This window comes from Gopherus evgoodei, chromosome 1 (genome assembly GCF_007399415.2).
Source record: "Gopherus evgoodei ecotype Sinaloan lineage chromosome 1, rGopEvg1_v1.p, whole genome shotgun sequence".
NCBI classification, from domain to species: Eukaryota; Metazoa; Chordata; order Testudines; family Testudinidae; genus Gopherus; species Gopherus evgoodei.
The window spans coordinates 108015830-108032156 of NC_044322.1; positions in this window are offsets into that span (position 1 = coordinate 108015830).

Consider the following 16327-nt stretch of genomic DNA (forward strand, 5'->3'; position numbering starts at 1 on the left):
ACAGCTCGCTGATGGTGTTGATAGTCTTCTGCCATAGGTTTGATCCCAGATGGTACTCAACCATCTGTCCCTACCTGCTGGTGTCTAAAATGTGGCCAGATAGCTTCTTTCTGTATCTAGTAGCACTTGCCAATATCATTCTCTGGGATCAAGTACTGAGAATATTGTTATTGTTACTCCAAGTCAGGTAATATTTCTTCAATCATAGACATTTGGAAGTGAGCTCTTTTAGTGCTTTGTTTATGCTAATGTACAGCTTGCCTGCTTCTCAATGGCTACCACGTTACTAAGCCAGCTTGTGGGCTCTTTCTTCATTTGCTTAATTGATCCTGTTTTTTTCTCCTATTGCTCTGTAAGGCAGGTGCTGTACTGGCTCAGAATTGTTTTATCTTTTTCCAGGTGTAACATGCCTGGAAAACATCCCAATCTTTCAAAATCATTGTGGTAATCATTTAGTAGGGATGCCACAGCACACTGCTCTGGCTGTTTTTTGTTTTGCTTGTGCATCCATTGTATAAATCATTTTTCCCAGGTGTAGAACATTAGGTTCATGCGTTTACTTGTTTTAGCTGAAAGCAGTGGCTTCTGTGTTGTCTGTACTACCTGAAATTTCAGCCTGTATATTTTTTCCTTGGTATTCTGCTTGTAATTTACGTTCTCATCATGGTATTATGGTTGTGCCATTGTATAATTTTAATTTGGCTTTGCTTGGTTGTAATTTTGCTTCTATTTTTTTTCTTTTGCGCGTGATGCTGAAACTCTTTGTACCTTTTCTTATGCCCCACAATGTGCCCCAGCACATTTTCTGATGCCCCTTTGTCTATTTGACATTCAAATTCCTATTTCTTTGTATACTGCTCCCTGGTCTTTGCATTTGGTGCTAGTCTGAGCTTTACAAACCATATAGTTTTGCTATTTTGCACTACATTAATGTAATGTATGTGCAATATCTCATTCTTTGAATCTCTGCATGTGTCCTTGATATTTTTCTCTTTGTTCTTCTTGTCTGTAAGCTTTGGCATAATGAATTTCTTTTCGCACAGTTATTGCATATGACCCTATATATGGGGCATTTTCCATTTTCATGTTTTTTTCCACAGTATCCACACATCTTGCTTTGCATTTTGTCTCCGTGCATTAGTTTTTGCATAAATTTCTGTGTACATGTATTTTCATTCTTTTCCTATACTCCTTGGTAAATTATTTTGTCTTCCACACTTCTTCTCTTCATTGGGCTGTGAGCTTGTCCAATAACTTTGCACACGTCTATAGATTTTGGAAATTTAGTGTCGGCTCTTTGACTATTCTAATCTGAGCTTCTGCATTTTTTATCCCTATTACTAGTCTATCAAGAATTAGTTCATCGTTAAAGATTTGATAATTACAGGCATAGCCTCATAGTGTAGGCACAGCCTACACCAACAGAAATGATTTTTATGTCAGTGTAGGAAACCACCTCCCTGAATGACATTAACTATGTCAACAGAAGGATGGGGATGGTACAATATTCTTAGTCTCTGAGTTCATGTACCCGAAGGAACCAATTGACTTCTGACACCATGTTCTGTGCGCAGACATAATGAGAGATCCAAAACAGTGTAATATAGAGGCTACATTCTTTCCTCCACATGTACTGTCCTCCCTCTTCAAACGTGTCCTGAAAGTGAGTTCTCTAAGCTCATTATGCATGACCCTATGCATAATCATACTATAAAGCCCCCTGTTGGCAAGCTTTCTGTTGTAACATGCAGTTCCTTATGAAAGAAGGTCATAAAGCTGTGGTTCTCAAACTTTTGTACTGGTGACCCCTTTCACAGAGCAAGGCTCTGAGTGTGACCCCCCTTATAAAGTAAAAACACATTTTTATATATTCAACACCATTATACATGCTGGAGGAAAAGCAGGGTTTGGGATAGAGGCTGACAGCTCATGACTCCCACCCCCATGTAGTAATCTCGCAACCTCCTGAGGGGTCCTGACCCCCAGTTTGAGAACCCCCACCATGAAGGGACTGTTCCTATTGGCTTCTGAATCATCCTATAGAACACAAAAGACCCTCAGAAAAGATATTCTCTATTAAATTCTGTAGGTTTTAAGAATAATTTCTGTACACCTCAATGGGCTTCCTTCCCCCCTAAATCTTATAAGATGTGGCCTTTCAGGGTGCCTCTCCCCTTCCTTCCCTCTCCTGTTGCAGCTTCATATGCCACTGTAACAGTTCTTGGAGTACCCAGGACTGTGAATCAGCTTGCTGTGGGGATTCCCTCCGGGAGCTTTTCCACTCACTTATGCAAGACATTTTGTCTAGCTCTGGAAGAATGGTTCATCCACTTCTGTGGGATTAAAAAAAGTCAGTTCAACTCTAGTTTGTCATTCAATTTACTTTATGAGGCATGTTGCAGCTCTTGGCCCATGCTGGCCAGGCCCAGATACAGGGGGTATAGGTACAGGATGATACCACGATCCCAATTAATATCACACATCACATCGTTTATATAGATCTTTCCTAGCTACTAACATCTATACTTCTTGCATGTGTAGTATAATCACTTTGCAGATTGTGTATGGACTAATCGCTTTGCAGATTACCTATGGACTAATTGCTTTGCAGATTGCATAATGCAAGCTTATCACTTCAAGGTCTTTCTGTCTACTTTGTTTACTATAGACATCCCCACAGTGTTTAGTTTAGTTAGTTTCTGCCTCCCTTATTTACTATAAATATATTCACTATAGTTAATTGTTTTAGCAATTATTTAGTTGGGCTTGTTCAGCAGTTACTTGTTCAGATATATCTTGTCTTAACTTGGGCCTGCTTATGTCAGCTAAGCCAGTGGCTCTCAACCTTTCCAGACTACTGCACCCCTTTCAGGAGTCTGATTTGTCTTGGGTACCCCCAAATTCCATCTCACTTAAATACAACTTGCTTACAAAATCAGACATAAAAATTCAAAAGCGTCACAGCCACACTATTCCTGACACATTGCTTATGTTCTCATTTTTACCATATAATTATAAAATAAATCAGTTGGAATATAAATATTGTACTTACATTTCAGTGTATAGTATATAAAGCAGCATAAATAAGTCACTATCTGTATGAAATTTTAGTTTGTACTGACTTCACTAGTGCTTTTTATGTAGCCTGTTGTGAAGCGAGGCAAATCTCTAGATGAATTGATGTACCCCTGGAAGACATCTGCGTACCCCTAGGGGTACACTTACCCCTGGTTGAGCACCTCTGAGCTAACCCAGCCTTATACTTGTTACTCCCCCACCTGAAGCATGAGGGAGACATGCTTGTGCTTAGCTGGGTGTCAGCTCCCTGATACCCCCAGCATGTTAGCCACCCAAGCATGTTCTCCTGGGCAATGCCAGCCCTTACGTTGCCTTGCAGTTTAACAACAGGTGTACCTTGGTCCCTGAGCCCCTTTGAAGCATTCATCTGCAGTGTCCAGTCCCTTCTCCACTGAACACTCACAATGAACCCCATGTCTGCTTTCCCTAAGGGAACAATGTGCTTGCTAGCTTGTATGGTTCAACTCAGATCGGCATTTTGCTTAATACAACAGCACTGAGACATATGTATAGTGAAAACAACAATATGTTTATCATCAAAGATTCAAGAGATAGTGAGTAAGGATAATGGAAATAAAGGGGTTACATATAATACAAAACCATAACATGTCTTCTAGAGACTAAACTCAATTTAAACTAACCTCCTCTCCCCAATCAAGGCTGCTGAAGATCCCGTTTTCACAAAGGTAAATGTACTGCCCATTTACTTCCCAGGTGCAGCATAAAAAGGTGTGTTCCTTGCCTTTTCCTTATATCCACAAAGTTAATGTCTATGCTCAGAGGCAGTATAACCCTCCCCGCACTCCGTGGATTGTTTTTCTGATGTGCTGCTGCCCTGTTGATCTCACGTCCCTCTGGTAATGTCGTATGTAGATGCGTAGCCATTGTGTTGGCTTACGGTGCTTAATTTACATGCTGATAGACAGGTGAATAAATATCTTTTGTCTGACAGAAAACCTGTATGTCAATGCTGCATATTTTCAGTATACATACATAACGCCTAACCTAGTATCTGTACATATATTTTATAACAATATTAATGACCAGTGTGATCCTGGCTTTCATTTGAGACCTCATGTAACATTCTTTGGCGAACCAGACTGGACACACCAAAATCAGGGCATTCCTATACCCCTTTGCCAGTTGGCATAGAGGGGTTTGTGGTTCACACCTTCCCTCCCGGGGGTCATGCCTTGAATTCCATTTTTTCTCATCTCCAGCTCCTCCTCTGCCTTTCCTTATTCCATCCTCTGAGGGGAAGGATGGTTCACTCCACTGAATGGAGGTGAATGAATCTCCCCTCCTTTCTTTCTGTCTCCTCATGGTAGCAGCAAGTCTCCTTTTGGAAGCAGAAGAAAACTGCAACTAAAATATTTATTTTCTGTCCAAACTACCCTGGACTCAAATGGGGGTATAGATGTTGGAGGTGGATAGACCTGTGAAAGCAAATAGAAATTTGGGACCATCCTTGGAAAAACGAGGGCAGGGTTGGTGCCATTGTGTGGGCAACAAAAGAGCAGGGCCCCATATATTCTGCAGTCCCATGGCTGTACCATTTATTAACTATCTACCACCTCATAATTTTGTAACAGATTCTAAACTTTTCTTTTTAAGAAAATGGTTGGTTTTTATGGTTGCAAAGAAAGTGTTTCCTGTTTTCTTCCAGGCTCTGAGGGCAACTTGAAACAATAGCTGTGAACTGTCCCACTTATTTCAATGGTGTGTTAAATCTGAAATTTAATGATCACAATTTCAGTGTCAACATTGCTAATTATTTCACTGCTAACCCTTTAGTGAAAAATCTGCCTAACAAGCTTATCCATTGTTGCTAAATAGGGCAAATTCTGTTTTATCTGTGAATTTTCAGTTAAGGATGCTCCATGTCTGACAGGTGTCACAGTGGAATGGTCTTCATTTCCATAGCAACTGAAAGCAGACCTGAGCTTAGAACCACTGCTCAGAAAGATAGCTTCAGAACAATAGCTTTCAAAACTGAAAAGTACGAAGTGTATAGAAGTGCTGTTTAACTCAAACCATTTGCAGCAGAGCCTGGACACAAAATTTAGAGATTTCCTGGAGAAACACACTCTTCCTTTTCAAACTGCTTAACAAGTGAGGAGTTGCCAGGAAAACAACCTGGACACAATACAATCCTCTGAAGGAGGTTCAGAATGTCTGGCGTGGAGAGTCCTAGAAAGAAAATCAGTATTGCCAACATTTGCAATTTTTTTTCCCCCACAGGAGACAGGATTTTGAAGGGTTTTGCAGCCTGTCTCACAATGACATGAGAAGCTCCAAAGTCCAGTCCCCTCGAGAAGTGCAGCCTTGCCAGAAGCCAGCTGAGTCTCTCCCATCCACTCTGTTTTCAAAGGAGGGGATTGGAGAGGAGGGAACAAAAAGCCCAGCACCCCAGCACAGCTCCTGCTCAGCCTCACCCCCATGAGAAACACAAATACTGACAGAATAGTACCTCTGCACCTCCCCTCTGCAGCACTCAGTCTGGGAAGGAGAAGAGGTGAGTGAAGAGCCCCTGGAGCTGTCCCTCAGCCTGGGAAGGGAGAGGGGACTGTGCTGCAGCGCCTCTCCCACCCCCCAGCTGTGGGAGAGGGGGGTGTAGAAAACTAAGAGGAGCAGAGGTAAGGTTGGAGTGGGCTGAACTGTGGGTTGGCAGTTGATGGGGGGGGGGCTGAAATGAGTGGTGCAAGCTGGACTGTGGGACTGCTGAGCCCTCCAAACCCACCAGCCTGGACTGCCTCTCACGGGGTGTTATTGATGTCAAGCTGCAAGCCTCTGACAAGCACTGCAGTCACACAGACATCCACAGGCCAGGACACAACCAAGTTACATGAATGATCTCTGAGCCACTCATAAACCATCAATAGGGAGACTCCAGTCAATTCCCCCCAGTTCTCTGGTCTTGCACCCCAGAACTGTATCGTCTTGCGCTGGTCAGAAGCCTGGCCAGTGTAAATTCATTACCTAGTTCGCCATGCTGTCAAAGGAAAGTGGACATGCACCAGCCTTTGTAACCTGAGCAGATTTCCCAGGCACTTTAGACAAACTCACTGGTAAGGATAAAATATTAAAATACATTTATGAACTAAAGAAAGATTGATTTTAAGTGATTATAAGTGGTAGGCATAAATGTCAGAAATAGTTACCTTAAGGAAATAAAAAATAAACACGCATTCTAAATCCTAAACTTTCAGACTAAGCAAGAGCTGAGTCAAATAGCTTTTCTCATCCCAATAGATGGCACAAGCAGCTTCCAGTTCTTCAGTATACAAATTGGATCCTTTTCCAGCCTGGGACCAAACTCCCTCAGTTCAAAGTCTTTTTCTTCCAGACCTCCTTCCAGATGTTCAGATGAGGAGAAGAGAGGCCAAGTGATGATGTCATTGTCTCTCTTTTTACACCTTCTTCCAGTTGCTAGAAAGATCCTTGCTGTGACTTGGGTGTCAGTCAGTCCCCATTGCTCAAGCAGTCTCCATTGCATACATGCCTTCTCCAAGATTTCTCTGGGATAGTAGTTAGGGTGTTAATCAGCCATTAATGACAATCTGGCTGGTGATGGCTACTCCTTTGTTGTAACTGAAAGGCTGGTGGTGGGTGTTCCCAATCTCACAACATATGTCGGTAACATATCAGTACCTCATAACTTCCCATACAGTGATAGCACATACAATCCAACAGGATATTATTGTTCAACAAATCAAGCCCTTACAGAATGATATCCCACAAGGCATACTTTGCACAAAACATATAATCATATCACAAAGGTGAATATGGGGGTTTCAGGGTGCTACTTTCAGGCAGTAGTTTCCCCAGGAATTGAAATTAGTGGGGGTGTTGGCATTTACAGGAGGGGTGTCAGGACCAATGAGATAAATAAAAGAGATATGAATAAAGTAAATGTTTTGTTAGGATTATGCAAATTTAACATAAGAATAATGCAAGTTACACCAAACACATAACAGGTCTAGATTTCTAAAAAAATATACATTTAAAAAAAAAGGATTTAATTTAAATTGACTTTTGAAAAGTAAGCCATCATGGGGTAAGAGGAAAGTCCTCTCATGGATCAGTAACTGGTTAAAAGATGGGAAACAAAGGGTAGGAATAAATTATCAGTTGTCAGAATGGAGAGAGATAAATAGTGGTATCCTTGAGGGATCAGTACTGGGACCATTACTGTTCAACATACTCATAAATGATCAGGAAAAATGGGGAAACAGTGAGGTAGTAAAATTTGCAGATGATACAAAACTATTCAAGATAGTTAAGGCCCAGGCAGACTGCAAAGAATTACAAAGGGATCTCATAAAACTGGATGACTGGGCAACAAAAATGGCACATGAAATTTAATGTTGATAAATGCAAAGTAATGCACATTGGAAAGCAATCTCAACTATACACACAAAATGATGGCATCTGAATTAGCTGTTAACACTCATGAAAGATCTTGGAGTCACTGTGGATAGTTCTCTGAAAACATCCGCTCAATGTGCAGCAGCAGTCACAAAAGCAAACAATGTTGGGAATCATTAAGAAAGGGATAGATAATAAGACAGAAAATATCACACTGCCTCTATATAAATCCATGGTACATGCACACCTTGAATAGTGTGTGCAGATTTGGTCACCCATCCTAAAAATATATATATTGGAATTGGAAAAGGTACAGAGATGGGCAACTAAAATAATCAAGGGTATGAAACAGGAGGAGAGATTAAAATGCCTGGGAATTTTCAGCTTAGAAAAGAGATGACTAATGGGGATATGATAGAGGTCTACAAAATCTTGACTGGTGCAAAGAAAGTGAATGAGGAAATTTTATTTAATCCTTCACATAACAGAAGAACCAGCAGTCACCCAATGAAATTAATAGGCAGCAGGTTTTAAAAAAACAAAAGGAAGTACTTCTTCACACAATATAAAGTCAACCCAGGGAACTCTTTAACAGGGGATGCTGTGAAGACCAAAACTATAACAGGATTATAAAAAGAACTAGATAAATTCCTGGAGAAAGGTCCATCTGTGGCTATTAGCCAGGATGGGGAGGGATGCAACACCATGCTCTGAGTGTCCCTAGCCTGTTTGCCAGAAGCTGGGAATGGGCAACAGGGGATGGTCACTTGATGATTACCTGTTCTGTTCATTCCCTCTGAAGCACCTGGCCTTGACCAATGTTGTAAGACAGGGGTACTGGGCTATATGGACAATTGGTCTGACCCAGTATGACCATTCTTATGTAAAAATTAATAATAATAAAAATGTTTAGTACAGAAACTCCCCAACATAATGACCTCCCAAGATAACAACAATGTGAGATAACAACCTTGGCAAATAATGCATTTAAAAAACCTTGGCCTACTAGGAAACATTTATTTAAGTTTCCATTCCCAGTAACAAATCTAGCATTCTGGAACAAAGTGACTAAAATATAGTCCAACAAACAAAAGTTTATTTAACATGCCCCTCACTTTTCCCTCCACCGCACTCCACCCACTGGTGTTGTCCTTGGTCAGTGGAGATTCAGAGTTCAGAGGTGCTTTCATGTGAGTACACCTCCCAGGTGGGGGACAAGAAGGCACCTTGCTTGTTCCTCTAGCTGCTCACTGTTCGCTCCGGCCATGTTTTTTCTTTGTGCCACCGTTCACTCCACCACTCTGTTGCCAATGGCCCTGCGCAGTCACCTTTGGCTGCCACCTGCCACTGTGACCTCTGCGAGTTGGTCTCTTGAGGTTCCACAAGCTCTCAGTGATTTCAGCTGATCTCTTAGTGTGGGAACGTCACTCGCTGCTAGTGCAGTCTGGGCTGTCTCTTACACAAAAACACTGTACCCACAGGAGCACTGTCCCCACAACAGGACTAAGCACTTAGACCTGATTATCAGTGATTTCAGCTGCAGTGGTCACTTAACAGAACAAAAGACTCTCTATGGAGCCTAATCAGCTCTGTCTTTAAACAGTGGAGAGGGACAGGTCCCCACCCTCTCTCAATGCCTTCAAATCATCACAGGTTAAGTACAGTTCTACTGCCCTTTACCCATACAATAAGAACAACATTTCATCCCCCATTCCCCCAACATTCAAGTGGTTTGTAACCCAACCCCAGCCAAAATCTATCACTTGGACAACACAGATCTGTTTGCTGGATACCTAGCTGGATTAGGTGTGACTGTAAATATAATCTGGCCCTGAAGCCTTTCCCCACAGCCCCAGCTCATCACTAGCTGTCAAGGAGAGCTCATTTAGACTTTGCTTACAAATCATCATATGAAATTATTAGGCTGGCCAACATCACCGAAATGAATGCACTGACATCATAAAAAACAACAGCTGTATAAGGAAGCAAGGAAGCTAGTCTATGTTCATACTTTTAAAATCTATTATACTTTTTCAGCTACACATATTTTATCATACACTCTATAAGCTTTTAAAGTGGGTATTAATGTTTCAGTTTAAATTCAGATTTCCAAACAGTCACTAAATTGGTATGTAACTAGCTCACAAAACTTGGGGGGTGTTGGGGAAATTCGGGGGGGTGTACACCCCCCCTGGGAGGGGTGTAGGGAAATCATTGCTTTCAGATACAGAGTGTCATAACCATGTAGAACTGAATAGGAACTGAAGACTTACTGGGGTGCTCCGTTCCATAACACCCTTCTACCAAAGGCTGCCTGAGCAGGGGTGAGGATATCTGCTCCCCAGCATTTGAAAAAAGTGTGGATGGAAGAGCCTGTAGGAGCCTTTCACACCGCCTTATAAGATGCATGTGATCTCTCTGCCCACAAAAATCACTGCTTTGTTTCCACAGAGCTTTAGGAGTTGTACAGGGTTTTCAGAGAATTCCAGCCTTGCTCTGACAACCCCCTAGATGGCAATGGCCTCTTCCTAATGTGTAATCTCTACTCCAGACCCTGGAGAAGTTACAGTTTCAAAGGGAACAGATGCTGAGATAAGGGAGCTCAACAGTTCTCTCACTAGTGGGAGGGAATTATTCCCTTGTTTAAAGTCTCAGTAACTGCTTTGTCTCTGTTCCCCCCAAGAGCAAATAAGCACAAATATTTGGAAAGATATTAGATATGAGCCTGCAATTCCAGTTTTTTCAAGCAGAGCTATAGTTGACTTCCAGGACACATCTTTGGAAGTTTGTTAATGTACAGCAAGTCAAAGCCAGGTGAAGCATCATCCTGAAAGTTGCTAGCGAGATCTCGTTTAAATAGATTGTGTGTAGTGGTTTTGTTGTTGCTGTATTTTAGTTTTAGGGTTTTTTTGCTCACCCAATGACATTCCAGCCGAGCACAAATTCCACAATAAGAGGTTACAGCCAATAGTTTAAGGGCTGAAGCTGATGTCTCCAAATTTAGTCTGAGACCTTAATTCTCCTATCTGTGAGTATGGCAGAAATACTCCCTCAGCTAGTATTTTCCCCTTCACTAATGAGGCCACAGCAGGCTTAACATTATGCAGAATAATGAAGATCTTTAATCCTTAGGCACAAGAAGGACTTGCTAGGTAATTTCCACTCCACCTTAATTATGTCCTCGTGAACCAGGTAAGGAAGAATTATACTGCTCTTCAGCGTTGCAAGGTTTTTTGTTTTTGTTCTTTTTTTTGGTTTGGTGTGTTTCATTTTTTAAAACCATAATCACCTATGAAGTTAACATTCGCATTTGTGCTTAATTCTGGGGAGTTTAGTTGAGAGACAGCAGTGCCTTGCTCAAAGTACCCCAGCTTTAGAGATTTCTCCTTTTCTGTAGAGGATCTAGAGGGGAGACTCCCTCCTGAGATGTGTTGAGACTTTGTGCTGCCCTTTTAAGAGCTGATTGAGAGCAATATCCTTCACCAGCCCCTAGGCCAAACCCCTGAGAGGAAGCAGAGGAGCCTGTAAGGGGCAGAGTGTGTTATCAGGGAGATTGAAAGGACAGCACAAGCATACGTCCTGTATGTCTCCCTGGGAACAGTACTAGTCACCTGATGGCCTCCTGTGGGACTCCTGGAGGCTGGAAGTGAAGAGAAGTTAGGCTCATCTCCCAGGGAAGGGGATCTGAATCACTTCACACTGCTCCCTGCTGCTGGGGCAGGGCTGAATGGGGCCTGACTGCACAGAATGAGCAGTGAGCTGGAGCTGCTGGACACAAAGGACTCATTGATATCAGAGAGGTCACAGGAACTGGCACCTTCAAGGTAGCTGGGGGCTTGCAGGTAAAACAGCTTCTGGCATAGCTGCAATGCTGCAGTTGCCCCAGGGCCCATGATATTATAGGGGAGAATCCAGCAGAGCAGCAGGAAGTGGCCCTGCTGAGTGTCTGGGGAAGCTCTCCACCCCTTCCCCAGCCACTCCTCATCCCCAGCTCAGCACTGAGCAACTTGGGGCTGCTCCTAGCAGTGTCTCCAGAACTGGTGGAGCTTCAGCTCCCACAGGGCCAGGTAGCCCCTTGTCCTTGCCCTGGCCGGTGCCATTGCCATGGACTCACACTGGGGCTGCTACTTCAACAGGGAGAAGCTCATGCGAAAAGGCAGTGGGGACGAACGGGGTTGCGGCAGTTACAGGGGCCAGGCAGGGGGTGCCCATGTCTCATCATGGTTGAGCTGAGCAGCTCCAGGGGAAGGGTTTGGGGGGCAAGGGTCTCTGGCCCCAGGGGTGAAGGATTAGGAGGCCTAGCCTATTTTTGCACCAGGGCCTCACTACGCCACTGAAAACAGCTTGTGGGAAGGGGATGCTTTGTGATCTGCTTAACCACCTCAGCATGGCCCTTCTCAGGGAGGAAAGGCGCTGTCCTTCAAATCCACCTCAGAATGGCAAAAGACTTTTTTATTTTTCGAGTATCAATTTTGAGGAGAAAATCCTCAAAGCCAATGAAGAAACTGAGTGACATTTAGTTAAAAGTCTTTTCAAAACACCTGGAGGCAGAGTTCTGGAGAGCTCTTCCCAAGGGACAGTTCTACGCCCAGGCTCAGAGCAAAGATCTCCAGTTGCCAGTTAGACAAATCCCACTGTGAAGACTGTCTGACAATGGAGCATATGAGGAGGGGGCAAGTGGGGCAGCTGGTTGTCAAGCGTTCACCAGGTGCCTCTCTGACAGTACTTGAAAGGGAAGAAGTCGGAACATGAAAATGAGTCCCCCACTTACCCACTGCCAGAAGGCTCAAGAGTGTGGGTTCCAGATTCTCAACCTATTCCTATGACTTTCTGGATACCAGAATCCTCAACCTGCTTCTACCTAATTGCCCAAATCTCTAGCTTCTCCATTTCCTCTCCCACTCCCCTCGGCCCAGACAAACTCTATTTTGGAAAGCCTTTACAAATATGTTGTGTTGGAATATCCTAAAAAGATATAAAGTATTTTCCTCGGTGCAGGTTCTTACAATAGTGTCCATACTTACCATCTCAAAAATGGATAGAGAACTGAATCTACAATCTATTATATCTCCTACACAGTCATAGCACATCTGGGTCCTATAACAAGGAATACAGGAAACAATAATTTACTTCACCATGCAGCATCAAAGAAAATACCAGTCCACCTACTGGCTTTGTATAGGTTCAACTCCTTTAGGCTTGCTATGTCATACCCAGCAGTAGAAAACAGAGTTCACTGTATTAATGAAAAGCAAAAGCTTACCTTTAAATAATACACATTTTATAGTTATACATGTGTAGTTAAGCACTGGAGCAAATTATCTAGGCAGGTTGTAGAATCTATCACTGGAAATTTTTAGGAACAGATTAGACAAACATCTGTCAGGGATGGTCTAGAAGATAATACCTAGTCCTGCCTCAGTGCTCAGAAGAGAAAACATTTTGAGGTGTGACAAATTAGGAATTTTTTGTAATATTTTTATAAAGCTTGTGTATGCCTCAGTTTCCCCCATAAGCTGTGTTATCTCGGAGTTGGAAAGGAGCTGTTTGCTTTGAAGGCAGATGAAGTCGCGTAGATATGGGAGTCACCGACCTGTCTGGGTCTTGGTCCTCCATTGATGAAGCCTCTGAGAAGAAAATGGCAAATCCAGTTGCTTGAACAGTGAGACCTAGCACACTGTGACCCAGAGATCTATGGACTTCCTCACCTCTCAGAAGCTCAAGATCAAAGGACTGGAGAGGTATGTGGTGGGGGGATAAGTGTTCGCTGCTAGAGGCAGTCAGGGCTCTAATCTGAGGTTCTGACCACAGAAGTCTGACAGATGGAGAGACAGAACTTAACAGTGGAGATCACGAAGCTTAGCTTGGCTTGTTGCTGAGCTACCCAGAATGAACTATACTTTAACCTTCAGTTCTCTATGCTAACCTAAGCACTTCCTAGGCTGTGTTCCAGATGACTAATAACCCTTCCCATTCTGACAATGCTGTGTGAGTGAGGTGCATTCATCCCTGAAGAGTGTACAAGTCTCCATCAGGGGTCTGTTTCAGTTGGACTTGCTGAACGGAGCTCATGGTGTGAAGCAGGGCTGCTGCAGGCCCAGAGGGCCAGTCTAAGGAAGTGGGGAAGCCACGTGACTTACCCTGGAGGAAAAGCAACACTCCTTGGGCAGGGACTGGTACACTGAAGGGTTTCCTTCTAGAGACTGTTCCAAAGCTGGAGCCATAGCATTAATCCCGTGGATTCGAGACCAAAGGTCCTTTCCAGGTCTTTGTTTCCAAGATTCTATACTTTGGTACTAGCAGCGACCAATGAGAAATACAGTCAGCATACCAGGCAGTGGTCTCAGCACACCAGCAGCCTAGCTATTGTCAAGGTCTCCAACTTCCTCCCACAACCCAAATTCTGCCTGCTTGTGACACCAAAATGAAATGTCACTCACTGTGAATCGGGACCTTCATAGTCTTATGTTTAATTGGCTGGCTGATACATCTGCAGAGATCAATACGATGAATCTGCTGAGATGAATTTGCTACTGCTCATCTCTTTCTGCTGGGGGTGGTATGGGGGTGGCTGTGTGTGTAACTTTAAATATCTTATACAATTTTGACCATAGAGCCTTAGCAGGTGAAGTGCCTACAGCACTTGCCTCAGCTGTGATACACACAGCAAGATGCCAGGGACCCTGTTAAGGCAAGGCCTCATGAACACAGCACTGTGTCGCCCTTCATGGAGTCTCTAATTATATGACCATTGTTCTTCTTTCATGGTATGATCAGCAATGAAATAGTTTAAAATTTTGACATTTAACTTTAAATTAGGCTTCAGAGTTAATCCAGTTACTGTTCATACCTCTTTTAGCACTATTGTTTCAGGCTATCTGCAGATGCAGTCAGGCAGCCCTCCATCAGTTTAATTTAGTTCACATTCCAAAGGTTTTCATAGCTGTATCTGTTAGAGAGTTTTTTTTGTTTGTTTGAAAGTTGAGTTTTTTGGGCATAAGATGCAGCCACAAGGAAAAAGTCTGTTTTCACAAGCTGATATAAATCATTCTGTTCAATCCCTTTCATTAGCTGGCTCCAGAATTCTGAGGCAGGCCCAGTGCATTATTGGTGCAAACATGGCAGACTAGAGATGGTTACGTTTGGGACAGGGTAAAACATTGTTTTTGCAGGCCAATCCAAAAGTACTAAGGCAAGTGTGACTGTAAGAGCCCCTCAGTGTCAACTAGCAGAGGGTCCATTGTTTTGTAAACCCCCTACCAGGTCTGATACACTCACTACTCCTAACACATGGCTATCATAGTATTTATCTGTAGAGAGTGTTGTGTGTAGTAACAAATGAAAGCTGCTGACACACAGATGATTAATAGCACTGTGTGATGTATGGCTGGATGGTGTGTAAGAGATTGTGCATGTGTATGTGCTGGAGGCAGACTTGATAAACAAGTTTGTACTAGGCAAAGGAATATTGCATCACCTGTTTGCCTGTGTCTGTAATGTAAATTGAACAGGGGGATACCAGAGTTAATAGGCAGTTCATTTGCATCTGAAGTAAACACCAGTTATCAGGCTGAGGAGGAAGCAGCCTGGCATCAGCCCTCTGGAGCACAGACAGCAATGGAGAAGAACTTTATCTGGTGAGTCAAATGAATCCATTTCAAAGGTTTACTGGACTATAAGAAGAGAGGGAGAGAAGCCCTTTGTTATCCATCACTGAGAGAATAAAAAGATCAGGCTCTTTGCATCGATGAGTGGTGGATCCCCAACTAGGTGGGCTGGTGCCACTGAGAAGTAGCTTTGGGTAAGAAACTTATCTTAAGAATTGTAACTTGTGAAGTTTTAGACACTAGAACATATGATTATACTTTTGTTTTATTTGTAACCATTTTCTGTTTCTATTGTCTCTACTTAGTATCACTGATGTCTCTGTTCTTTATTAATAAACTCATTCTTATTTTGTTATAAATCCATCTCAGTACTGTTCTGTTAAAGTGAAGTGTGCATTGTACGCTGGGCCAACACACTGGTGTGTAATCTGTCTCCTTGGAGACAGTGGAGCTGGTATTTTCTGTATGTGTGCAGTGATGGGCTGAATACTGCTGAGGAACCCTCTTAAGGGGGTTCAGGATCTAGGGACATTGAGCATTTCCTTGGGCTTCTGCCAGTCTTTTTATTGCCTTACAGGTGTTTGTTGGACTGGCTAACAGACTGGAATGTCTGGTAGCTGACACACAGTTTAGCAGCAGCAAATCTCTCTCTTGCTGAGGCAGAAGAGTAACAAGGTTAGCAAACAGGGGACCATAGGGGAGTTTGTAAGAGGGAGTCGTAATATAATCACTAAGGTTAGGAAGGGCCGCATTGCCAGTGCCAATGCTGCTGCTGTCTCCTCCACCTGCACCTGTATCCAGACAACCTAACCATGGATGCCTCTACCCAGATCCTGGTGTGGATTTGCAGAGACTGTAGCCTGCATTTCCCACACGCAGAAAGCTAGGCTGGGGGGACCATCCAGTGTGAGAGGTGCCTGCTGGTGGAATCTCTCAGGAAGCAGGTGGGAGAGCTACTGGAGGAGGTGACTAGGCTGAGGAGCATCCATGCCCACAAGGAATTCCTCAAGAGTATTCGTATGGAGACATCCAAGGCTGAGGAAGCTATCCAGCTAGAGAGGACTGCTGTCACATCACTTTGGAATATGGCTCTGTCATAGGGAGGACACTGGCTGCTGGTTACTTCTGACAGCAGGCAGTGCTCCACCTGTACTCCCAACCCACCCACCATGGTGATGGAAAATCGATCTGCTGCCCAGGCAATGAGCTGTGAGGAATCACACCCAAAGGTGGAGGAGGAGAAGCCATGTACTCCCGAGGCTGGGAAGATCACA